Source organism: Palaemon carinicauda, chromosome 11, assembly GCF_036898095.1.
Source record: "Palaemon carinicauda isolate YSFRI2023 chromosome 11, ASM3689809v2, whole genome shotgun sequence".
NCBI lineage: Eukaryota > Metazoa > Arthropoda > Malacostraca > Decapoda > Palaemonidae > Palaemon > Palaemon carinicauda.
In genome coordinates this window covers 32,302,517-32,330,324 of record NC_090735.1, presented here as the reverse complement: position 1 = coordinate 32,330,324, position 27,808 = coordinate 32,302,517, and the positions used below count along the sequence as shown (strand labels likewise).

General features: G+C 37.1%; 1 long non-coding RNA gene across 2 annotated transcripts; it reads right to left on the bottom strand.

Moving 5' to 3' along the window:
* Window positions 1-27,164, bottom strand: LOC137649659 (uncharacterized). 2 transcript variants are annotated; one of them, XR_011045805.1, is made up of 6 exons: window positions 27,028-27,164; window positions 10,935-11,111; window positions 8,656-8,774; window positions 7,306-8,468; window positions 5,885-6,145; window positions 1-4,032 (listed from the first exon to the last, which is right to left on the bottom strand). It is a non-coding gene; the product is annotated as an uncharacterized lncRNA (long non-coding RNA). The 2 variants fall into 2 exon arrangements; XR_011045804.1 differs by having other exon boundaries at window positions 8,691-8,774.
* Window positions 27,165-27,808: the final 644 nt, after the last annotated feature.

Sequence of the window (27,808 nt, the reverse complement as noted above, 5' to 3'; positions counted from 1 at the left end):
AACCTGTCCCGACCACCCTAAGCATTTATTATACAGTCCTGTTGTAATGAAAGTAAAACTTGGTGATAATTTCCAAGCTTTATTCAACACATTAGCAAACTACCATATCTGTAACAAAGAGACAACAATGAATATCAACATAAATGCACATGTTAACACAAATACATAACTTATGATAATCATGCTATAAAACATTAACATAGGAAGAACAAAACAATAAACAAAACAATATAAATACTCAAACATTGACAGTAAGAAACAGCTAACACCAACTGATATTATCACATTCTCCCCTCCTAGAAAATTCAACTTTATTCAAAACAAATGTATTGGTTTAATCCAATTCATAGCGATCAGGCGGGCTTGACACACGAGTGGACATTCTTATCTCAGTGGGCTCACTGGATTCATGACAATCACGGTTATCAGGAGTTTGTGTATCCTGTACTTCAGTTGATTCTGGGGACTCCGTCTCTCCTGATGGTTCAACATGGTGTACAGGAGACGTTGCACCTTCAGGACTTTGGGCTAAGTCCCGGGTACACACAGTTGATTCTCTACCGTCTGGATATTTGACATTTGCATACATTGAGTTTGCATCCATGAGTTGAACCTCTTCAGTTAACGGTTCATGTTTGCTAGACCTAACATGCCATCGCAATAGTACAAGTCCAGGAGTCAAAGCCATGACGGTAATGTACTTCCAAGACTAGAGCATCGCTGAAACCTGAAAAAACGTTCATGAGGTGTCTCATTAGTTGCTATACATAAGAGGGACCTAACTGAGTGCAACACCTCAGGAAGTACTATCTCCCAGTGTTGAGTCTTCGAGCCACGACTTTCGAGTACTAAACAAATAGATTTCCAAATAATACCATTATATCTCTCAACCTGGCCGTTGCCCATCGGATGATAAGGTCTCGTTCTGCTGGTTGCAACCCCCTTCTGAGAAGGGTACAGTTTCAGTTCTTGGGACATGAAAGAAGCACCTTGATCTGAATGAATGAAACTAGGCATTCCACAAAGGATAAAGATAGATTCAAGACATTTGATCACTGTTTTCAAATGCATGTTTGGACAGGGAAACACAAAGGGGAAACGTGAATACTCGTCAACAACCGTAAGAATGTACTTATTGCTCGTGGTAGAGGGCAGAGGCCCCTTGAAATCAATGCTAAGACGTTCCATTGGCTGAGTGGCCTTTATGAGGACTCCTTTTCCTGGACGATGGAATGTTGGTTTTTTGCTGGGCACAAATTCTACAAGAAGCACACACTCTTTTCACGTCATCTGTTGAAAATGGGAGGTTTTTGGATGGCACAAAGTACAAAAGGCGAGTGACGCCAGGATGGCAGAGGTTCTCATGGATGTCAGCGAGACTTGACATTGAGGAAATAGAACAACAATAGGCATGAGTCAGGGTGTCCGGTGCAATATTCTGTTTCCCTGGATGATACTGTATAGTATAGCTGTAGGATGCCAGCTCCAACCTCCACTCATGTATCTTGGTGTTCTTTATTTTAGTTCGCTTCCTGCTGTCTAACATGAACATCACTGATCTTTGATCAGTAATCTAAGTAAAATGTTGTCTCGCTAAGAATGGCTCCACTTGCGAACCGTTTCAATAATAGCTGTGGCTTCTCTTTCCACTGCTGGATAATGCAACTCGCTACCCTGGAGTGTTCTTGACAATAAAACATACTGGGCGGCCACCCTGGTTCAAGTCTGCGAGATAGCAACTTCCGAAGCATCACACTCTACAACAAAAGGAAGACTCATCCACAGCCCGCAGTGAAACATCCATAAGTTGTATTTTTAAAGAATTGAAAGCAGCTAGTGCTGGCTCGCTCAGTGGAAAAGTTTTTGTGCTCACTAAGGAATGTATTGTGTCAGAAAAATAGGGATCCATTTGGCATAATACGCAAACAGTCCTTGAGCTCTTCGCAGTGAGCCCATATTTGTGGGAGGCGGTAATTCTTGAAGGGGACGTAATCTGTCTGGGTCAGGCTTTATAACATTATTCCCGACTCAATACCCTAGAACATTGATTGTAGAACAGAAATAACCGATTTCACTTCATTGAGGGTAAGGTTCTGTTTCCGAACCACCTACAAGAAGTTTTGAAAGTTTTCATCGTGTTAAGCCTGAGATGCTCCACCTACAGTGATATTGTCTAGCTATGGAAAACTATCTTGGAGCTTCTCATCCTCAACTAGTCTGTCCATAGCTCTTTGGAATGCAGCTACACCATTCGTCACACCAAATGGAATCAAACAAAATTGAAACAATTTCCCTGCACCTTCAAAAGCAGTGTACTTCCTCTCACTCTCTTTAAGGCTGATTTGGTGATATGCACTCATGTCAAATGTGGAAAACACCTTATATTTTGCAAGGTCATGTACCATATTCTCTATCCTTGGGAGGGGGTAAGCATCTAGTTCTGTGTATTGGTTAATGATCTGGGAATAACCAATACAAAGTATCTTTTTGTGCCTGTCAAGTGGATCTTTGACTACTACAATCTGTGCTCTCCAAGGGGATATACTTGGTTCAATGACACCGACAGATAGTAAATGTGAAATTTGGTCTTTTACAAACAGCTGGTCATCTTGACTATAGCGTCTGGATTTGACTGCAATGGGTTTACGCTTTTGAGGTAAGTTCAGAAACAATGACTGTTCATCGATGTCAGCTGTCGCTTGTACACAAACAGGTTTGGCGCCAGTTATCTTCAAACTTGGTCTTTTCCCTTCATATTGAGAACTCACGCTCTGGTGTTGCTTTTGGAAATCATAACCCAAAAAGACATCACAACACAAATCCTTCAGGACCCCTAGCTGTATACAGGGATACCTCTGATCAAGGTGAACCAAGTCGGCTATGACAAATCCAGGGGAACTGGCATTGAAAGATTTTGATGCCATTGAGACTGCTGAGCTTGCAGGGACTACTGTCAGTTTTAGTCTCGGCGCTACTTCCTCACGTATAAAACTATCTGAGCTACAAGAATCAACTAGTGCCTTCAATGAGTGGCCATTTACAGTGATGTTTGTAGCTGCATGTGAAAGATTATTTGGTTAAGTGGCAGTTATTGTAAGCAAAGTGGGATTATACAATGTAGCAGTGGTACTACCTGAAACTTTCGATTTACAGACTTTTGCAAAATGGCCTGTTTTACCGCATTTGTTGCATGTGGTAGTACGTGTAGGACAACTCACTCTATCACTCTACCTGTACTGTAAAGTGCATTACCACAAAAATAAAATTCTCTTTGATAAGTAGGCGGCAGCAGCAACAGCTGAACCTCCCGGTGAACATCCTTCTGCTCCCTCTTGCGTTGGATGTTGCTGCTGGTCACCGCTGGGCTGCGCCTGCCGCTCTGGAACTAAAGCAGCAGTATGAGGAACAGGTGGCGATGCATATGCGTCGGCACTGCGCTGGGCAAGATCCAGCGTACGAGCTTGACTGTGTGCAGTCTCCAGATTCAGTGACTTATTCTCTAGTAGCCGCTAACGAATAAATACTGAGGCAATACTATTGATAAATACATCACATACTAGCTCTTGCTGATATTGTTCTGCTGTGACTGGCTGGAAGTTGCAGTCTTTGCTAAGTTTATGTAACTCATGCAAAAACTCGTCAATGGATTCTCCTGACTGCTGTTGTCGCGTCGCTAATACATGTCTAGCAAAAATCTCATTCGGCAACTTGACATAAACACTATCTAGTTTAGCGATTGCACTCTCAAAAGTGCTACAGTCTTCGATCAGTTCATATACACTCGAGGACACACAATTCACTAATGACCTCAACTTGTCTGGTGCAGCATCTCCACTTTCTTCTATGAAATTAGTGAATGTTCTATGCCAGTCCTTCCACTCTTTGGCTGCATTGGACGAGCTGGGATACGTGTCCAGTCTGGACGGCTTCAGTAACTTAGCCATGATGAGTATGTGTTGAATAAATTTTAATGAAAGAAATATTTGGTGATAATTTCCAAGCCTTATTCAACACATTAGCAAACTACCATATCTGTAACAAAGAAAAACAACAATGAATATCAACATAAATGCACATGTTAACACAAACACATAACTTATGATAATCATGCTATAAAACATTAACATAGGAAGAACAAAATAATAAACAAAGTAATATAGATACTCAAACATTGAGAGTAACAAATAGCTAACACCAACTGATATTATCACACCTTATCAAAAAATAGTGCATAAATATTCATACAGTATAAATATTCAATCGGTATAATTCCTAATTTTTTATTCACCTATCAACTATGGGAACAAAAATTTGAGGAAACCTAAACTAACTTTTTTTTTTGTATTTATCTAGCCTGAAATCCCTTTGATTTACATCCCAATGAATTAAATGTTTGAAGGTCTGTATTTGAAACAAATTTTCATATGGTGGTCAGCTGAAGTAGGAATTTGGTTTTAGCTTTATATTGATTGGTTGACCTTTAATAGTGACGGGAAATCTCCTTAATAAAAGGAACCTTGTTGATAGAGAGGTTTTTAGTTGCCTTCTATTGTGCCTTTATCTAAAAATACTTTCAGTAAAAAAGCTAAAAGTATGAACAAAGATTACACCGGAAAAGTGCCAAACTACAAACATATACAGATATATTGTTGGAAGCAGAGAAGGCCCCTTTATTTCTGGTGAATAGCAGTGATAAACTATGAAGCTAAAACTTGGTAAGAAATACATTTGCTAAGAAGAGAATGTCATAGGGAGCCTAGCATCCTTCATCTACTAACCCTGGTAGGACATAAAAAGACTTTGTTAGTACATTGTGGATGGTTAAATTAGAATAACTGAAAAGTAAATTTTTTTTGGCTTAATTTTTGGCTAATTTTAAGTGGTTTTTCTAAGGAGTGTTGAACTTAAGGGGCAATATTTTGATACTTCTGAGATTTCATGCCAAAAGCATGAACCATATATTTTTCTCGCCCTTTTTTATGAATTTTCGATCATTTGATGCAATCTACTTCTTGTTCCCTTTTATATAACAATGGGTTCTCAGGTGCGGAAAAAATAAGCTTATTACACTATGCTCTATTATGAGTTGCAATAATCCAATTCAAAGCCAGTTGGAAAAACACAGGTCATGTGCATTTCATTAGAAACCAATGCCACCACGGAAGTTTGACTATGACGGAAAACATGGAACAATGGAAAAACTAGGATGAATCCTGACCTAAGCAAAATAATCTAGGGGTCTAAGTCCTCGTCCTTAAATACAGATGAGAGGGGAAGACTGCAACTACCTTGCCAATGTTCACCATTTTCCATACAAACAAAGCATGCAAAAATGGTCGGCACTCATCCAGTCCTTATAGCAAATTTCTAATTCATAATAAATTCCTATTAGGCTGAATTACAGTTATCACTATCTCGTCTTTCTTGCATTTTTTTTTTGTCGTTCTTACCGAGAGCAAATTTTTTTTTTTTATATTTCAAAAACTACTCACCTGGGTACATTCCTAACATTCATGTTACGGTATATCAAACGCAAAAAATCCCACCTTGCAATCTTGGTATCTTCATAATTTTTAGAATTAGCGATAATAGGAACAAAAGGGCGTTTTAAAACAACACTTAGTCGAGGTGAAGCAAAATATAAGCTAAAGATTATTTTGATCTATAAAATTAAAATCTATGAAGACCATAAACAAAAATGGGAAGGATTGCTGGCTGGGAGAGCTTCAATCCTCGATAAAACCAAGGATTGACATTCTTGTTCCAGAGGACCTGCATTTGGCCAGCACAATTATTTCCCATTATTTATCAAGACAATCGAAGGATCTGTAACTAGTTACATGAAACCAATTATAAATTTGAATGAAAGGGGTTATATACATACACACTAATCTTTATACTGATTCGGCTCGGCAAGTCTACTAATTTTTATTTCCTGAAGTTTAGCAACTGTTTCCTCTGCCTCTTCTTTGGAAGACAATAGTTTAGTTTCACCAAACATTTTTTGTTAGGGCACACGAATGACACACACTGTACTCGTGCATGTTGATATACTATAATCCTCCTTGCTTGTAGGATTCACCTGCCGTAAATTTCGTCCTGTCACTGTCTGGCAAACTTCACTCTGTTAATCTACTTCTAGCACCTGGAAAATAAATTTTAAGTAGAATCAGATAATTCAAAAGACATGATTTGATATAAGGGGTAAACTTTCTGTTCCTTAGAATGAAGGTGAAAAAAGGGCATATAGAAATATCAGTCATAAAAACGCGAGATTTTTCAAAAGAAACCTCAATTTTCCTAAAAATGGTCAGTGATGGGCGACTAGAATGTTTACACATGGATTCCTCGACTTAGAAATAACTACAGTTAGATACCAAATCATGATTATGATAATCAGAACCAGAGATATTATGACATACATTCAGACCACCTTATTCGCAGAGGTTAGGCAACACACCAGCATAAAGTGAGAATCCACGAATACTTGCTCCCCTTGGTGGGTTAACTCTTAACCTAACAACTAGCTGCCTATTGCCTACTCACAGTTACCACATTTCACTAGGTATACGAATAGCCTACAGTACATTTAAATTCTCATACTATATAATACACAATAAGACTACGGTACACATCACAAGTCATTGCCACACTATCACTGCAATATATGTACAGTATCATCACTGCAGTACAGCTTAATTAGCGAGACGTGACAACAAAGTGTTTGCCATTTTAGGCAGGTCGACTGGCACCATTTGACAAGATACCATACTGTAGTCTAAATTACAAGTCGCGTATGGTTTTCTTGCATTTACCCTCAATAGTACAGTACTGTACAGTAGTTAATATACTGTACATTACTGTAATTCATTATGTACTGTAATTCATTATGTACTATACTAACTGAAAATAAAAAATCAACAGTACATTGTAAAAACACCACTAACCATTTTTTTATGAAGTTCTACATAGTATGTCATGAACATGATGCAACTCTTAAGGATCCTAGTTTCTTTTGTACATATAGTCAATAAATTGCTAATTTAATACAATGAACTATATACACTATGCATGTACAAACATTCCTGGGAAAAACAGATACAGTCAGTGAAATTAATGCAACTTAAGAAATACAAAAGTATGGTACATACTGATCATGTATGCACGTACTGTACCCCTTTAAATACAAAAGTATGGTACATACTGATCATATATGTATATACTGTACTCCTGTAATTACAAAGGTACTTTAAAAATCTAGCAACTGAACTGTACAAGTGGAAAATTAAAAAAAAACTATCTTACCATTCTGCAAGGGGAGGAGGATCTTTTACATCATCACTGAGCTCCAACATGGTTTGAAGAAGAGGGGTTGCCAGAGGAGTGGTTTCTGGATCAGGAAATAAAGTGATTGGAGTTGGTGGTGGTGATGACCAAGGCTCAGACTAGACAGGTGGCGGAGGTGACGGTAGCCATTTCTCGAGAGGAAAATTGTTATAGGCAGCTTCTTCGCCAGCTTCATGTCCTCCAAGATAGCCTTATACCCAACGAAAGTCTTATCTATGGAATGCACGAACTTCAGCATACGTAACAATGAATGGTCCATACTGCATGCCATTTACTTCAACTCTTTCACTAACCATGACATTTTGGCCGGCTTTTCGATGATGATACCATGTCAGGTTCATTAGCCTCCTCCTCTTCCTACTTGCTGAATAGACTAATTCAACCAGGTCGTCATCATTCAGCTCTTTATTAAGGCCATCTAGCAATACCAAGATGTTATCCAAAACCACTTCAGTGAAGCCTTTGACTTCGAACACCCTCGTCAAAGTCCCGATCCTCTCGACAGTGTCTAGTAAGGCTTCGTCAGGACTGAAGCAGTCCAAGTTCTTCATGCATCCTGGCCACAAGAGTTTCCAGCAGGCATTCATGGTCTCTGGCTCGACGTCATTGAAGGAATCCTGGACAATCAACAGGCAGTCTCCTGTCTTGAATCCCTTCCAAAACTGGATAGCGTTCAGGTCAGAGTTGTTATTGATGACTTCTTGAATCATTTCATCACTCATTGGTTGTAGTGGGCCTTGAAACTCTTGATTACCTCCTGGCCCATAGACTGGATGAGGGCAGTTATGTTCAGAAGAAAACTTCAATTGAACATTAGATAGTTACCCAGACAGAGGATGGATAATCAGGATCATTGTCAAGGGGGAGGAGACTAAGTCCATGCTATTAGTCTCAAGATAGTCCTTCATATCCTTCAAGTAGTAGTATTGAAACCAACACAAGAAGTGTTCCTTTGTCGTCAATGCCTTCTTGCTGTGCAACCGGTAGACAGGCAGTAAATTCATGTTGTAACGTGGAAGTGCCCGGGGCCTTGACGACTTACTAATGTGAGCCTAGTTTCTTACAAATGAAGCCAGGTTTTATTAGGGGATTGGTGGCGCCACTGCACAATCAAAGTACACCTGGGGAGAGAAAAAAGCTCAATTACTTGAACGGGGTCTTTTATATAACAATTCATATAAAATCTAACTCAATACACGGTAAATAACATAAATAATACTGCCCTTTACCATATAAATTTTTAACATGACATCCAAAATGAAATGAAATGGTCAAAGAAAATAGAAGTAATTTTACTGAACACTTAACTTGAAGGGTAACATGGTAAAATTTTATACTGTTACCCTCTGTCCTTTGCTGCCTTAAAACCGGGATCACAACATTCCTTCTTGGAATGAATTTTCTAGGGGCTTCTTCCAAAAAAAAACCTGTTTAGAAAAAAAAAATATTTATTATGTACAGTATGTTATAATTAAAGTAAGTTTAAGAAATATTACATAATGCTTGTCAACATTTATATTAATTAAGGGTACATACACTCAAAATAATAAGTCGACATACACTCAAAATAATAAGTGTACATACACTCAAAATGATAATTAATTGTACCTACGATCAAAATAATAATTAAGTGTACCTACACTCAAAATGATAATTAAGTGTACCTACACTCAAAATGATAATTAAGTGTACCTACACTTAAAATGATAATTAAGTGTACCTACACTCAAAATAATAATTAAGTGTACCTACACTCAAAATAATAATTAAGTGTACCTACACTCAAAATAATAATTAAGTGTACCTACACTCAAAATAATAATTAAGTGTACCTACACTCAAAATAATAATTAAGTGTACCTACACTCAAAATAATAATCAAGTGTACCTACACTCAAAATAATAATCAAGTGTACCTACACTCAAAATAATAATCAAGTGTACCTACACTCAAAATAATAATCAAGTGTACCTACACTCAATATGATAATCAAGTGTACCTACACTCAAAATGATAATCAAGTGTACCTACACTCAAAATGATAATCAAGTGTACCTACACTCAAAATGATAATCAAGTGTACCTACACTCAAAATGATAATCAAGTGTACCTACACTCAAAATAATAATTAAGTGTACCTACACTCAAAATAATAATTAAGTGTACCTACACTCAAAATGATAATTAAGTGTACCTACACTCAAAATGATAATTAAGTGTACCTACACTCAAAATAATAATCAAGTGTACCTACACTCAAAATAATAATCAAGTGTACCTACACTCAAAATAATAATCAAGTGTACCTACACTCAAAATGATAATCAAGTGTACCTACACTCAAAATGATAATCAAGTGTACCTACACTCAAAATGATAATCAAGTGTACCTACACTCAAAATAATAATTAAGTGTACCTACACTCAAAATGATAATTAAGTGTACCTACACTCAAAATATTAATTAAGTGTACCTACACTCAAAATAATAATTAAGTGCACCTACACTCAAAATAATAATTAAGTGTACCTACACTCAAAATGATAATTAAGTGTACCTACACTCAAAATGATAATTAAGTGTACCTACACTCAAAATAAAAAAAAATAAAAGAATAAATAAAATATTACAAGTACTGCAGGTCGGTGTATACTAGGTCCACGTAGTTACCAAACCCAAAGTAGTTTTATTATCATTTGCTGCTCACAGCCTGATTCAGGGTTAAAGTCCAAAGCTTTTAACCCATGGCAATCGATAGGAGATACTGAATTTAACCACTCCCTGTGGTGAGCTTCAGAATCACCAACATAAACAAGAGGGGCCTCTTTTCAATTTATATCTTGGTAAGAAGACAGAGCTAAAATAATCCAAGTCTGGATTTCAATAGATCGAACAAAAATAAGTTTTAAGCCAACACAAACTTTTATGACCACGAATCTCAGGACATCCGCATTTATAGAAGGACTCATGAGAACCTGAGTACTCCGTCTGAATATACACTGTCATTCTCTCTGCCCTAAGAATGCTACCCCTTCCAAAATTATTGGTATCTTAAAACCTGTAATGAGAATCTTAGAAACCCGTTTCCGTACACTATCGAATATACTTTTATTGCTCTAATCTCATGACATCCGCATTCATATGACGACTGAAGAGAAGCAAGGTACTCTTATCCTAATATACACCACCATTCCCCTTGCCCTAGGAACTGCTTCCAGTTTCAAAATTACTGGTTCCTTAAAACCTGTAATAAGGACCTGAATATCTAAAGTTTCCGAGCGTAATAGAATATACTCTTATTTCTTTGGGGTTTCATGACATCCACATTCACATGATTACTTAAGAGAAGCAGGGTACTCTGTCATCATATATACCGCCATTTCCCTTGCCCTAGGCAATGGTATCCAGTTTCCAAATTATTGGTTTCTTAAAACCAGTAATAACGAATTGAAAACCAATGTTTCCAAACCTAATAAAAATATCATACAGACAGACTAGCAAACACAGACTCGTTATGGCAAACTTAACTATAGCTAAAATTATACAAAGCAAATATAATACGTGTTCAAATTACAAAACCTTACCTTGACTAACAGTCAGCGCCGTAGGTCCATAAGCAGTGCCGAAGGAAGCAGTGATTTTGATTAATCGATTCGATTATACAAGCTCTTGATTAGTATCTGAAGCTGACATGCATCCAAGAGACGTTACGTCCAGAGACACGGTTCTTCAATTAATGTGTGCCAGCCATTGTCTCACGGCTGGAATAAATTTAATTAATTCCGAAGAAGACTGTCATGTTGTTTCATTTGCTGAACTCTCCGTATTGCCTCGTCACTCTCGACCGATAACATTTCAAAATCCTGAGAGTTAAGTAGCGAAGAGCCTGACAAAGTTAATAAATTGTACAAGAATGCTTTGCTTTACATAAATTTGTGTTTAGAGGCAATTGGAATGGCAAACAATAGAATGGGTTTACTTTTAAAAGTGTTGAAAAAAGAGAAACAAACTTAGTCTCTAATAATATATATATATATATATATATATATATATATATATATATATATATATATATATATATATATATATATATATATATATATATATATATATATATATATATATATATATATATATTTACAGCTACCGAACTAATATTCATACACATATTTACACATACACATTTACCTACACATACATATAACTACACATAAGAGTGATCATATGGACATACACATACATACAAAACTATTGCACAAAAATAGACACAAATGTGTAATAAGGTGTATTTTCTATAAATGCTGACGCAAGCTATCGACTCCTCTATTATCTAGATTTGCTCGTAATGGAACCAAAAAGTTTTATACTTACAGTACGTGAAATAAAAAAAAAAAAATCTAAAAGCAAAAATTCCAAATTTATCTACATGATACAAGATTCATATACTTTCATAAATTACAACGTAAGAAATAAACTATCCTAATTATATAATTTGTCCGAATTAGAATACTTTATTTGTGAAGAATTTGCAAGACCATGTAGTGGAATTTTAGATACTCTGAAACTATACCAATATTATGCTTATGGATAAATCTCTTATGAGATTTTGAGATTCCATATGTAAATTTCCATTAGGATCCTACAGTAATAGTGTTTCGAGATCATCCTCAATGGAAAATTCATCAATCAAATCTCTTAAATGGTAGATAAACCTATTACACCAATTTTCCTTAAGTAACCAAAACTATAGCGCCACTTGCTTTATGATTTGAGGGGCTAGTGAAAAAGAATCCTCCCTAAGAAAACCTGATATGACTTTATAGATTTAATCTTCCTTATTGTTGCCTTATCTATGATAATAGTTCATAATTGCCTTGAAGACTTGGACCTTCCTTGATACATTCAATCTACCGGTATGCCAATTGGAAAACATTCCCTTCCCTTCCAGCCTAATCACACCTTAAAAGCATAAAATACTACAGTAGTTTCCAGTACGATATCGGTTGTTATGTAGTCACTAAGAACTAAAATAATTGTTAAGACTCGACGAATCGCATTGAAACTAGCTAACCCACAATTCACATTACAAATAAAGTCTTTCTGCTTGAGTTTCCGGAAACTTTTAAATTTTAAAACTCAACAGATAGATATATTCGTGAGCTAATGTAACAAATCATCGGGTAATTCTGTTTGAAGTGCATACATAGTAATATTATTCAAAATGCTGTTGAAACTTTGTAGTTAAATTTCTAAATGAAGCCGAATTTGTACAGAATTATGACCTAAAAAAAGTAAGCCTATTAGTGGCCGAGTTATTGTAACTTTACAGTTTAACTCCCGACTATTAGAAGTCGGGTAAATATTATCACAAACACCTCCACATATACATATGACGATTTATGTCTTCATTCATTCTTAACGCTTGTCGTACCGAATCTTGAAATGTATACGAACAGTTTTTCCCCTTAAAATAATTTTTCTTAGCATCCCATTTTTGTTTAACTTTAGAATCTGGTTGCCATTTGCAATTCTAGACATTTATAATGCTGATAAACACTTCACTAGAAAACCAACGTAAAATACGACCTAACCTAGCGATTTTGAGATTTCACACTATTTATTATCGCCTTCATCCCTATCCCAGTTGGCAAACATCCCCACCATTTGATATTATATATGGAAATTTTCCCTTTTAGCCTAAAGTAAGTGTTTAGTAAGGGTGTTTCGAGAAAACCTTCAGCAAGCTCATTGCAAATCCATTAATTATATATCTCTTAAACAGTAAATTAACCTATTACTCCCATTTGTAATAAAATAACCTAAACTAGATTACCACATTCTATAAGACTTTAGGGATTTGTGCAAAGGAATCGTCCCTAACTGAACCTGACAACTTAATTGATTTAATATTCATTGATGTTGTCTATTCTACGACACCAATTCCTTATCACTTGAGAGAGCTCATTGATACTTTCAATCTGCTCTGTGACCATATATAATAGTTTACACTTTTCCCATTTGACAAACTTCATCGGTATGCCAAATGGAAAACTATTTCCCCTACCCTTCAAACCTTATCTGACCTTAGAGCGTAAAATGCCAGTTTTTCGTGCGATCTTTGTTGTTCTAAAGATAACGTGAATTAAAACTATCGTTCAATTAGTTAAAATCATAATGTAACTAGCGAAAACCATCAGTCGCATTGAAAATTCAATCGATAGAAATATTCGTGAACTAACGTAGCAAATCATCAAGAAGAAATTATCATTTTGGAGATTGTACATGGTAACATTGATGTAAATGCTCTTGAAACTTGGTGGCTCAATGCCTAAATGAAGCTGAAACTTTACGGAACTATGACATACCAAGAACAAAATAAAAAGCGTAAGTGGCCGAGACATTGAAACTTTCGAGTGTAATTCTTGATAGCAAGATGGTTAATTTTAATAAAAACACCCCCAACATATACGGCAATTGATGTACAGTATTCATATCCTCTCGACACCTTTCTTACATAATCCCTTACATATATAAGAATATTTTTATCCCTTTTTAATCCTTTTTTTTTTTTCCCATTTTCTTTTATCACTAGAAACTACCTATAATACGACAGAACCTAGCGTTCCACGCCTAACCTTACTCAGTACGCCGTGTCACTAACCCCTAGAATTCGGTGTCCTTATTTTCATCTAGCAATCTGGAATGCAGTGTTATGTTCATCTAAACTCCTGGAATGCAGTGTTATTTTCACCTAACCCCCTGGAATTCAATGTAGTTATTTTCATCTAACTCCCTGGAATGCAGTGTCCTTATTTTCATCTAGCACCCTGAATTGCAGTGTCCCTATTTTCATCTAACCCCGTGGAATGCAGTGTCCTTATTTTCATCAAACCACCTGGAAGGCAGGGTCCTTACTTTCATCAAAACCCCTGGAATGCAGTGTCTATATTTTCATCTAACACCCTGGAATGCAGTCTCCTCTTTTTCATCTAGACCCCTGGAATGCAGTGTCCTCATTTTCATCTAACTCCCTGGAATGCAGTGTCCTCATTTTCATCTAACTCCCTGGAATGCAGTGTCCTCATTTTCATCTAACTCCCTGGAATGCAGTATACCTATTTTTATCTAATCCCCTAAAATGCAGTGTCCTCATTTTCATCTAGCACCCTGGATTGCAGTGTCCCTATTTTCATCTAACCCCGTGGAATGCAGTGTCCTTATTTTCATCAAACCACCTGGAAGGCAGGGTCCTTACTTTCATCAAAACCCCTGGAATGCAGTGTCTATTTTCATCTAACACCCTGGAATGCAGTCTCCTCTTTTTCATCTAGACCCCTGGAATGCAGTGTCCTCATTTTCATCAAACTCCCTGGAATGCAGTGTCCTCATTTTCATCAAACCCCCTGGAATGCAGTATACCTATTTTCATCCAATCCCCTAGAATGCAGTGTCCTCATTTTCCTCCAAACCCCTGGAATGCAGTGTCTTTATTTTCATCTAACCTCCTGGAATGCAGTATTCTTATTTTCATCTAACCCCATGGAATGCAGTGTAGTTATTTTCATCTAACTCCCTGGAATGCAGTGTCATTTTCATCTAACCCCTAGGAATGCAGTGTCCTTATTTTCATCTAAACCCTAGGAATGCAATGTCCTTATTTTCATCTAACCCCATAGAATGCAGTGATCTCATTTTCATCTAACCCCATAGAATGCAGTGTCCTTATTTTCATGTAAACCCATAGAATGCAGTGTCCTTATTTTCATCTATCCCCTCTGGAATGCAGTGACCTCATTTTCATCTAACCCCATAGAATGCAGTAGCCTCATTTTTATCTAACCCCATAGAATGCAGTGTCCTTATTTTCATCTAACCCCTCTGGAATGCAGTGTCCTTATTTTCATCTAAACCCCTGGAATGCCGTGTCCTTATTTTCATCTAACCCAGTGTCCTTATTTTCATCTAACCCCCTGGAATGCAGTGTCCCTATTTTCATATAACCCCATAGAATGCAGTGTCCTTATTTGAATCTAACCCCATAGAATGCAGCGTCCTCCATTTCATCTAACCACCTGGAATGAAGTGTCCTTATTTTAATCTAACCCACTAGGATGCAGGGTCCTTATTTCGATCGAAGCCCCTGGAATGCAGTGTCCTTATTTTCATCTAACCCCATTGAATGCACTGTTTCTAATTAAATCGAACCATCTGGAATGCAGTGTCCTAATTTTCACCCACCCCCTGGAATGCAGGGTCTTCATTTCAATCAAACCCCTGGAATGCATTAATTATTTCAATTGAACTCCCTGGAATACAGTGTCCTCATTTTCATCTAACACCCTGGAATGCAGTGTCCTCATTTTCATCTAACTCCCTGGAATGCAGTGTCCTCATTTTCATCTAACTCCCTGGAATGCAGGGTCCTCATTTTCATCTAACTCCCTGGAATGAAGTGTCCTTATTTTCATCTAACTCCCTGGAATGCAGTGTCCTCATTTTCATCTAACTCCCTGGAATGCAGTGTCCTCATTTTCATCTAATTCCCTGGAATGCAGGGTCCTCATTTTCATCTAACTCCCTGGAATGCAGTGTCCTCATTTTCATCTAACTCCCTGGAATGCAGTGTCCTCATTTTCATCTAACTCCCTGGAATGCAGTGTCCTCATTTTCATCTAACTCCCTGGAATGCAGTGTCCTCATTTTCATCTAACTCCCTGGAATGCAGTATCCTCATTTTCATCTAACTCCCTGGAATGCAGTGTCCTCATTTTCATCTAACTCCCTGGAATGCAGTGTCCTCATTCTTATTTAACTACCTGGAATGCAGTGTCCTCATTTTCATCTAACTCCCTGGAATGCAGTGTCCTCATTTTCATCTAACTCCCTGGAATACAGTGTCCTCATTTTCATCTAACTCCCTGGAATGCAGTGTCCATTTTCATCTAACTCCCTGGAATGCAGTGTCCTCATTCTCATCTAACTCACTGGAATGCAGTGTCCTCATTCTTATCTAACTCCCTGGAATGCAGTGTCCTCATTCTCATCTAACTCCCTGGAATGCAGTGTCCTCATTCTCATCTAACTCCCTGGAATGCAGTGTCCTCATTCTTATTTAACTACCTGGAAGGCAGTGTCCTCATTTTCATCTAACTCCCTGGAATGCAGTGTCCTTATTTTCATCTAACTCCCTGGAATGCAGTGTCCTCATTCTCATCTAACTCCCTGGAATGCAGTGTCCTCATTCTTATCTAACTCCCTGGAATGCAGTGTCCTCATTTTCATCTAACTCCCTGGAATGCAGTGTCCTCATTTTCATCTAACTCCCTGGAATGCAGTGTCCTCATTTTCATCTAACTCCCTGGAATGCAGTGTCCTCATTCTCATCTAACTCCCTGGAATGCAGTGTCCTCATTCTCATCTAACTCCCTGGAATGCAGTGTTTTCATCTTCATCTAACCCCCTAGAATACAGTGTCCTCATTTTCCTCCAAACCCCTGGAATGCAGTGTCTTTATTTTCATCGAACCTCCTGGAATGCAGTATTCTTATTTTCCTCCTTGGAATACAGTGTCATTATTTTCATCTAACCCCCAGGAATGCAGTGTCCTTATTTTCACCTAACCCCATAGAATGCAGTGTCTTTATTTTCATTCAACCCCTCTGGAATGCAGTATTCTTATTTTCATCTAACCTCCTGGAATGCAGTGTCCTTATTTTCATCTAACCCACTGTAATACAGTGTCCTTATTTTCATCTAACCCCTGGAATTCAGTCTCCTTATTTTCATCTAACCCCTGGAATGCAGGGTCCTTATTTTCATCTAACCCCATAGAATGCAGTGTCCTTATTTTCATCTAACCCCCTGGAATGCAGTGTCCTTATTTTCATCTAACCCCATAGAATGCAGTGTCCTTATCTGAATCTAACTTCATAGAATGCAGCATCCTTCATTTCATCTAACCCCTAAAATGAATGATCCTTAATTTAATCTAACCCACTAGAATGCAGGGTCTTTATTTTAATCTAACCCACTAGAATGCAGGGTCTTTATTTTAATCTAACCCCTGTGATGCAGTGTCCTTATTTCAATCGAAGCCCCTGGAATGTAGTGTCCTTATTTTCATCTAACCCCCTTGAATGCAGTGTTTCTAATTCAATCGAACACCCTGGAATGCAGTGTCCATATTTTCACCTAACTCCCTGGAATGCAGTGTCTGTTTTAATATAACTTCCTAGAATGCATTGTCCTTATTTTCACCTACCCCCTGGAATGCAGGGTCCTTATTTCAATCAATCCCCTGGAATGCAGTGTCCTTATTTCAATCGAACCCACTGGAATGCAGAGTCCTCATTTTCATCTTACCTCCCTGTAATGCAGTGCCCTCATTTTAATCAAACCACCTGGAATGCAGTGTCCTTATTTCAATTGAACCACCCGGAATGCAGAGTCCTTATTTTCATCTAAGCACCTAGAATGCAGTGTCCTTATCTCAATCGAACTTCTTAGAATGCAGTGTCCTTATTTTCATCTAAACCTCTGGAATGCAGTCTCCTTATTTTAATCTAACCCCCTGGAATGCAGTGTCCTTATTTTCATCCAACCCCAGGAATGCAGTGTCCTTATTCTCATCTAACCAACAAGAAAGCAGTGTACTTGTTTCAATTGAATCCCCTGGAATGCAGTGTCCTTGTTTTCATCTAGCCCCCTGGAATGCAGTTTCCTTATTTTCATCTAGCCCCCTAGAATGTAGTGTCCTTATTTTCATCTAGCCCCCTAGAATGTAGTGTCCTTATTTTCATCTAGCCCATGGAAAGCAGTATCCTTATTTCAATCGAACCTCCTTGAATACAGTGTACTTATTTTCATTTAACCCCCTGGAATGCAGTGTCCTTATTTTCATATAATCCCATAGATTGCAGTGTCCTTAATTTCATCTAACCCCCTAGAATACAGTTTCCTTATTTCAATCAAACCCCCTGGAATGCTGTGTCCTTATTTTCATCTAACCCCCCTACAATGCAGTGTCCTTATTTTCAACTGACCACTGGGATTGCAGTTCCCTTATTTCAATCAAACCCCCTGGAATGCTGTGTCCTTATTTTCATCTAACCCCCCTACAATGCAGTGTCCTTATTTTCAACTGACCACTGGGATTGCAGTTCCCTTATTTCAATCAAACCCCCTGGAATGCAGTGTCCTTATTTTAATCTAACCCCCTAGAATGCGGAGTCTTTATTTTAATCGAGCCTCCTAGGATGCAGGGTCCTTATTTTATTCTAACCCCCCTGAAATGCAGTGTCCTTGTTTCAATCTAACCCCCTAGGAAGCAGTGTCCATAATTTTAATCTAACCCCTTAGAATGCAGTGCCCTTCTTTCAATAAAACCCCATAGAATGCAGTGTCCTTATTTTAATCTAACCCCCTAAAATACAGTGTCATTTTAATCTAACTCCCTAGAATGCAATTTCCTTATTCTAATCTAATCTCATAGGGTTCAGTATCCTTATTATAATCTAACCCCCTAGAATGCAGTTTCCTTATTCTAAGTTAACCCTCTAGAAAGCAGTGGCCTTTTGATCTAACCCCCATGTATGCAGTGTCCATTTACTCCAATGCAGTGTCTGTTTAGTCTAACCCCCTAGAATGCAGTGTCCTTTTATTATAATCCCCTAGAATGCAGTGACCTTTTAATCTAATCCCATAGAATGCAGTGTCATTCCTTTAATCTAACCCCCCCAGGATACAGTGTCCCTATTTTAATCTAACGCCCTGAAATCTAGTGTCCTAATTTTTATCTAACGCCCTAGAATGTAGCGTCCTTATTTTAATCTAACCCCCTAGAATGTAGTGTTCTTATTTTAGTCTAATCCCCTAGATTGCAGTGTCATTATTTTAGTTTAACCCCCTAGAATTAGGTGTCCATATTTTAATCTAACACCCCCCCCCCCTAGAAGGTAGTGTCCTTATTCCAATCTAACCGCCCAGAATGCAGTGTCCTTATTTCAATCTAACCCCCAGAATGCGGTGTCCTTATTTCAATCTAACCCTCTAGAATAGTGTCATTTTTATTTAACGCTCTAGAATGCAGTGTACTTATATTAACGCAACCCCTTTGATTGCATTGTCCTTATTTAAATCTAATCCCACCTAGATTGCAGTGTCCTTATTTAATCTAACCCGCTAGATTGCAGTGTCCTTATCTAATCTAACCTGCTAGACTGCAGTGTCCTTATTTTAATCTAACCTGCTAGACTGCAGTGTCCTTATTTTAATCTAATCCTCTAGATTGCAGTGTCCTTATTTCAATCTTACCTGCTAGATTGTAGTGTCCTTATTTCAATCTTACCTGCTAGATTGTAGTGTCCTTATTTCAATCTAACCTGCTAGATTGTAGTGTCCTTATTTCAATCTAACCTGCTAGATTGCAGTGTCCTTATTTCAATCTAACCTGCTAGATTGCAGTGTCCTTATTTCAATCTAACCTGCTAGATTGCAGTGTCCTTATTTCAATCTAACCTGCTAGATTGCAGTGTCCTTATTTCAATCTAACCTGCTAGATTGCAGTGTTCTTATTTCAATCTAACCTGCTAGATTGCAGTGTTCTTATTTCAATCTAACCTGCTAGATTGCAGTGTCCTTATTTCAATCTAACCTGCTAGATTGCAGTGTCCTTATTTCAATCTAACCTGCTAGATTGCAGTGTCCTTATTTCAATCTAACCTGCTAGATTGCAGTGTCCTTATTTCAATATAACCCCCTATATTGCAGTGTCCTTATTTCAATCTGACCAGCTAGATTGCAATGTCCTTATTTCAAAATATCCCACTAGATTGCAGTGTCCTTATTTCAAAATAACCGCCTTGAATGCAGTGTCCATATTTTAATCTAACCTGCTAGATTGCAGTGTCCTTATTATAATGTAACCAGATAGACTGCAGTGTCCATATTTTAATGTAACCCGCTAGACTGCCGAGTCATTATTTTAATCTAACCCGCTAGACAGCAGTGTCCTTATTTTAATCTAACCCCTAGATTGCTGTGTCCATATTTTAATCAAACCCCCTGGAATGTGATGTCCTTATTTTATTCTAGCCCTCTGGTATACATTGCGCTTATTTCAATACAAACCCCCCGGAATGAAGTGTCCTTATTTTAATCTAGCCCCCCCCCAGATGCAGTGTCCTTATTTCAATCTATCCAAACAGAATGCAGTGTCATTATTTCAATGAAATCCCCCCAGAATGCAATGTCCTTATTCCAATGTAACCCCCCAAAATGCAGTGTCCTTATTTCAATCTAACCCCCTAGAATGTAGTGCCTTTAATTTGATTTAATCCTTGAAAATGCAGTGTACTTATATTAACGCAACCCCTTTGATTGCATTGTCCTTATTTCAATCTAACCCCACCTAGATTGTAGTGTCCTTATTTTAATCTAACCTGCTAGACTGTAGTGTGTATTTAATCTGACCCGCTAGATTGCAGTGTCCTTATCTAATCTAACCTGCTAGACTGCAGTGTCCTTATTTTAATCTAACCCTCTAGATTGCAGTGTCCTTATTTTAATCTAACCCTCTAGATTGCAGTGTCCTTATTTTAATCTAACCTGGTAGATTGCAGTGTCCTTATTTTAATCTAACCTGGTAGATTGCAGTGTCCTTATTTCAATCTAACCCACAAGATTGCAGTGTCCTTATTTCAAAATAACATATTAGATTGCAGTGTTCTTATTTAAAAATAACCACCTTAAATGCAGTGTCCATATTTCAATCTAACCTGCTAGATTGCAGTATCCTTATTATAATGTAACTAGATAGACTGCAGTGTCTTTATTTTAATCTAACCCGTTAGACTGCTGTGTCCTTATTTCAATCTAACCCCTAGATTGCAGTGTCCATATTTTAATCTAACCCCTCTAGTATCAATTGTGCTGGAATGAAATGTCCTTATTTTAATCTAACCCCCTGGAATGCAGTGTCCTTATTTCAATCTAACCAACCAGAATGCAGTGTCATTATTTCAATGTAACCCCCCCCCCCATAATGCAGTGCCCTCATCTCAATGCAACCCCCCAAAATGCAGTGTCCTTATTTCAATCTAACCCCCTAGAATGTAGTGCCTTTAATTTGATTTAACCCTATAGAATGCAGTGTACTTATATTAACGCAACCCCCTTGATTGCATTGTTCTCATTTCAATGTAACCCCCCTAGATTGCAGTGTCCTTATTTTAATCTAAGACGCTAGATTGCAGTGTACTTATTTAATATAACCTGCTAGATTGAAGTGTCCTAATTTCAAAATAACCCTCTAAATTGCAGTGTCCTTATTTTTATCAAACCCCCTTGAATGCAGTGTCCTTATTCTAATCTTACCCCCTAGAATGCAGTGCCATTAATTTGATTTAACCCTCTACAATGGAGTGTATATATGTTAAAGCAACCCCCTTGATTATATTGTCCTTATTTCAATGTAACCCCCTTTGATTGCAGTGTCCTTATTTATATCTAACCCGCCTGATTGCAGTGTCCTTATTTAATCCAACCTGCTAGATTGAAGTGTCCTAATTTCAAAATAACCCACTAGATTGCAGTGTCCTTATTTCAAAATAACCCACTAGATTGCAGTGTCCTTATTTTAATCTAACCCGCCAGATTACAGTGTCCTTATTTAAATCTAACCCCCTTGAATGCAGTGTCCATATTCTAATCTAACTGTTATTATTATGTAAACCCCCTAGATTGCCGTGTCCTTATTTTAATCTAATCCGCTAGATTACAGTGTCCTTATTTTAATCTAACCCTCTAGATTAAAGTGTCCTTGTTTAAACCTAACCCTCTAGATTGCAGTGTTCTTATTTTAATCTAACTACCAAAAATGCAGCGTCATTATTTTAAACTTGCTCCCTATGATGCTGTGACATTTTGATTTAACCCCCCAGAGTGCAATGTCCTTATATGAATGTAACCCCCTAGAATGTAGTGTCCTTACTTCAATCTCACCCCCTTGAATGCACAAACCTCCTTGAATACAGTGTCCTTATTTAATTTTAAACCCCATGAATTCAGTGTCTTTATTTTAATGTAACCCCCTAGTTTGCAGTGTCTTTATTTTAATCTAATCTCAACCCCTAAAATGCAATGTCATTATTTTAATCTAAAACCTTAGATTACAGTGTAATTATTTGAACCTAACCCCCTAGAACGCAGTGTCTTTATCTAAATACAACCCCCTTGAATGCAGTGTCCTTATCTAAATACAACCCCCTTGAATGCAGTGTCCTTAATTTAACCTAACCCCCTAGAATGTAGTATTTTTTTTTTAATCTAACTCCCTATCATGTATGATCATTATTTTTATTTAACCCCCTACAATGCAGTGTTATTATTTTAATTTAACCCCCTTTAATACCGTGTCATTACTTTAATCTAACCCCATAGAATGCAGAATCCTCCTTTCAAGCTAGCCCCCTATAATGTAGCGTCCTTATTTTAATCTACCGCCCCCCCCCCCTTCAGAATATAGTGTTCTTATTCTAATGTAACCCCCTAGAATGCAGCGTCCTTTCTAGATCTAACACCGTAGAATGAATTGATCTTACTTTAATAAAATCCTCTTGAATGCAATGTCCCTAATTCATTTTAACCCACAAGAATGTAGTGACCTTATTTTTAATCTAACCCCTTAGAATGTAGTATCCCTGCTGCAATCAAACCCCAGAGAATTCAGTGTTCTTATTTTAATCCAACCCCTTAGAATCTAACCCCCTAGAATGCAGTGTCCCTATTTTAATCTAAACCCGAATAATGCAGTGGCCCTACTTTAATCTAACCGCCTATTTAATCTAACTCTTACAATGCAGTATCCCTATTTTAATGTAACCCCATAGAACGGAGTGTCCCTATTTTAATCTAACCGCCTAGAATGCAGTGTCCCTAATTTAATCTAACCCCTTATTTAATCTAAACCCCTAGAACGCAGTATCCCTATTTCAATCCAACCCCTTGCAATGTATCGTCCTTATTTTAATCTAAACCCTCTGCATGCAACGTCCTTATTTTAATCTAACCCCTCTGAATGCCGCGTCCTTATTTTAATCTAACCCCTCAAAATGCAGCGTCCTTATTTTAATCTAACCCCTCAAAATGCAGCGTCCTCATTTTAATCCAACTCCTCAGTATGCAGCGTCCTTACTTTAATCTAACCCCTCAGCATGCAGCGTCCTTATTTTAATCTAACCCCTCAAAATACAGCGACCTTATTTTAATCTAACCCCTCAAAATGCAGCGTCCTCATTTTAATCCAACTCCTCAGTATGCAGCGTCCTTATTTTAATCTAACCCCCAGGGTCATTATTTTTATTTAACCCCCTATAATGTAGTGTCTTTATTTTAATTTAACCACCTACATTGTAGTGTATTTTAATCTATCCCCTAACCCCTAGAATGCAGTGTCCTTATTTCAATCTAACCCCCTAGAATTCAGTGTCCTTATTTCAATCTAACCTCTAGAATGCAGTGTCCTTATTTCAAGCTAACCTCCTAGAATGCAGTGTCCTTATTTCAAGCTAACCCCCTAGAATTCTTTATCCTTATTCTAGCTAACCCCCTGGAATGCAGAATCCTTATTTCAAGCTAACCCCCAAGAATGCAGTGTCCTTATTTCAAGCTAACCCCCTAGAATGCAGTGTCCTTATTTTCATATAACTCCCTACGATGCAGTGTCCTTATTTTCATATAACTCCCTACGATGCAGTGTCCTTATTTTCATATAACTCCCTACGATGCAGTGTCCTTATTTTCATATAACTCCCTACGATGCAGTGTCCTTATTTTCATATAACTCCCTACGATGCAGTGTCCTTATTTTCATATAACTCCCTACGATGCAGTGTCCTTATTTTCATATAACTCCCTACGATGCAGTGTCCTTATTTTCATGTAACCCCCTAGAATGCAGTGTCTTATTTTCATATAACCCCCTAGAATGCAGTGTCTTATTTTCATATAACCCCCTAGAATGCAGTGTCCTTATTTTTATATAACCCCCTAGAATGCAGTGTCCTTATTTTCATATAACCCCCTAGAATGCAGTGTCCTTATTTTCATATAACCCCCTAGAATGCAGTGTCATTATTTTCATATAACCCCATAGAATTTAGTGTCCTTATTTTCATATAACCCCATAGAATTCAGTGTCCTTATTTTCATATAACCCCATAGAATTCAGTGTCCTTATTTTCATATAACCCCCTAGAATGCAGTGCCCTTATTTTCATATAACCCCCTAGAATGCAGTGCCCCTATTTTCATATAACCCCCTAGCATGCAGTGTCTTTATTTCAATCCAACCCCTAAGAATGCAATGCCCTTATTTCAAGTTAATCCCCTAGAATGCAATGTCCTTATTTCAAGCTAACCCGCTAGAATGCAATGTCTTTATTTCAAACTAACCTCCTAGAATGCAGTGTCCTTATTTCAAGTTGACCCCCTAGAATTCTGTATCCTTATTCAAGCTAACCCCTAGAATGCAGTGTCCTCGTTCAAGCTAACCCCCTAAAATGCAGTCTCCTTATTTCAAGCTAACTCCCTAGAATACAGTGTCCTTATTTCAAGCTAACCCACTAAGATGTAATTTCTTTTATTTTAATCTAACCCCCTAGAATGCAGTGTCCTTATTCCAATTTAACCCCGTAGAATGCAGTGCCCTTATTTCAATCCAACACCTAGAGTGCACTGTCCTGATTTCAAGCTAACCTATTTCAATGCAGTGTTCTCATTTTAATCAAACCCCCTAGAATGCATGTCCTTATTTCAATCAAACACACTAGAATGCAGTGTCCTTATTTCAAGCTAACCCCCTAGAATGTAGTGTCCTTATTTTAATCTAACCCCCTAGAATGCAGTGATCTTATTTTAATCTAATCCCCTAGAATGAATTGATCTCATTTTAATTTAACCCCATATAATGCAGTCTCTTTATTTTAATCTAACCACCCGGAATACATTGACCTTATTTTATTCTAACCACCTAGAATGCAGTCTCCTTATTTTAATCTAACCCCCTAGAATGCATTGACTATCTTAATCTAACCCCCTAGAATGCGGTGTCCTTAATTCAACCTAACCCCCTAGAATTGTGTCTTTTTAATTTAACCCCCTTGAATGCAGCGACCTATGCATGGACCTTATTTCAATCTAAACACCTAAAATGCAGTGACCATATTTAAATCCATGTGTTTTGCATTAATGTGTTTAGGTACAAACCCGGGGTTACCCACTGCAAGTCTGATGGTCTAAATTGTAGCAAAAAAACAATTAATAAAGTGCACTATTTTGCTAATAATTTGTCTATAAAAAAAAATTTATAATTAGTAAAACGATAAGAAATACTGAGCCAGTTCTCTGTCTTTGAAATAGGAAATAACTTGTGACCCCCTAAAAACCTGATTATCACCCCCCTAACCTACAGCAGCTACGTCAGTTCCTGCTCTTTACACAATTTGTGACTACTCAGATTATCAGTAGCTTCTTTGTGTTTAAACAAATGGAAACGAACAATGTAATAGGAATATTGGCAGCCGTGGCTCAAAAACATACTACAGAAACAAGATCTTAAAATAACTACATAAAATGTAAAAATATAGGGTACGTAAGTTGTCCAAAAAGGCGTCACGTGATAAAGTACTGATGGGTCCTTTATTCACCGATTGTGATGGTAGCCCGGGTCAAATAATGAAAAACCTTAGTATAGATAAGATCACGTAAAACCTTAATTTCCGAAAAAAAATGAACAGTAAAAGTGACTCGGCAAGAGCGGTGGGACAATAGGAATAAAAGTTTTGTCGTATCCGCAGACAGTGTTTGGGGTATTATATAACGTAATAACTTTCAACACAATATATTAAGGGGTCAGCAATTAGAAATCTTTTTAAAATAAGGGAAAATGTTGTAATAAGTGTCAACTTCTGTCCAAGAAAATACCTGCTGAACATACTAACGATGCCTATCTTTGAACCTTTTAGTTATAAAAATAGATATTTCAGTTAATCAACCAGTCTTTATAATAGTATTTCACGGGTCAAATAATAACCAAGACACCAAATGCTTCCAGATATTATATAGATACCTAGATAAACTCTGGATATTACATGTAGGCTACTGGATTCTACATTCTAATATATGGTCTTTTGAAAATATTGTACAATAGCCTTGACAAAATCTACGTTAACAAAACAATTACAGGATCTATATGGCCTGGGGGGGGATCATAATTATCATTATGCTGCTGAATTTGATAAACAAAAATCAGCCACAACAAGTATAATGTCCTCAAATTACCAGAAGTATTTTTCAGAATCACTAAATAACCTGACTATATATCTTTTAGTGCTGCTTTAATTTTTTTCGAAACCTTGTCTGCTTTAAAAGAGCTTTTAGTTTTAACATTAAAAAACTTCAACAAAACAATTTAAAAGGTATTGAATACTTCAATGTATTTATCAAATTTTAAGTCGTAACGATAGATTTAGTCGCACTACTGGATTAAAAAGTGTTGTAATACAAATATTTAAAAACAAATATTCAAAATTTAAAGACTCTTGACTGAATAAGTTAAATCCAATATATGCGAAGAAATATGAGTAGCAACAAAATAACTGTAGATTATAGCATATTTACCGAACCCTTTAATTTTCCAAGTCAAGTAGGAAGGCCCAATTCGGTGCTTCGATACTTGAAACAAAACGTTTTCACCAAGTCAAATATTCACAAGACACTCTATCATTTAAGAATAAGACAAAAATCCTCAAGTTTAACGCCAGGTCGTCAAGTAACGAATGAATATTACATTGAAAAGGAAAGAAAAGAAAACAGAAACAATAGTTAAAACGATAGTTTATTATTTACTACTTTCGTTATCCTTGGAAAACATGTAGTGCCATCTATGGTCAATTATGGAATCCCAGTACTTCAGAAAGTTTTTTTTTTCATCAAATTCCTTTTTTTTTTTTTAGAGAAATACTATAATTCATACACCACTAAGATTCGTGTATATATAAAGCATTATTATGAGAATTATTATAATACCTAAATTATGGCAACAATTTTCTGATATATTACCTGGTTAAGATATACGATGGATCAGCCTGGCTAGCTTTATTATTGTTGTTGTTGTTGTTGATGTTGTTGTTGTTGTTTTTTATTATTATAAAAAGCTACAAATATAATTGGAAAGCCAGGATACTGTACTATAAACCCAAGGGGTCCAAAAGGGAAAATAACCTATTCAGGAAAGGAAATTTATAAATAACACGAGAAGTATTGAATAATTAATATAAAAATATTTAAAAATCAGTAACAACTTTAAAATAGATCTGTCATTTATAAACTATGAAGAGAGACTTATGTCAGCCTGTTCAACATAAAAACATTCACTGCAAGTTTGAACTTCTTTAGTTCC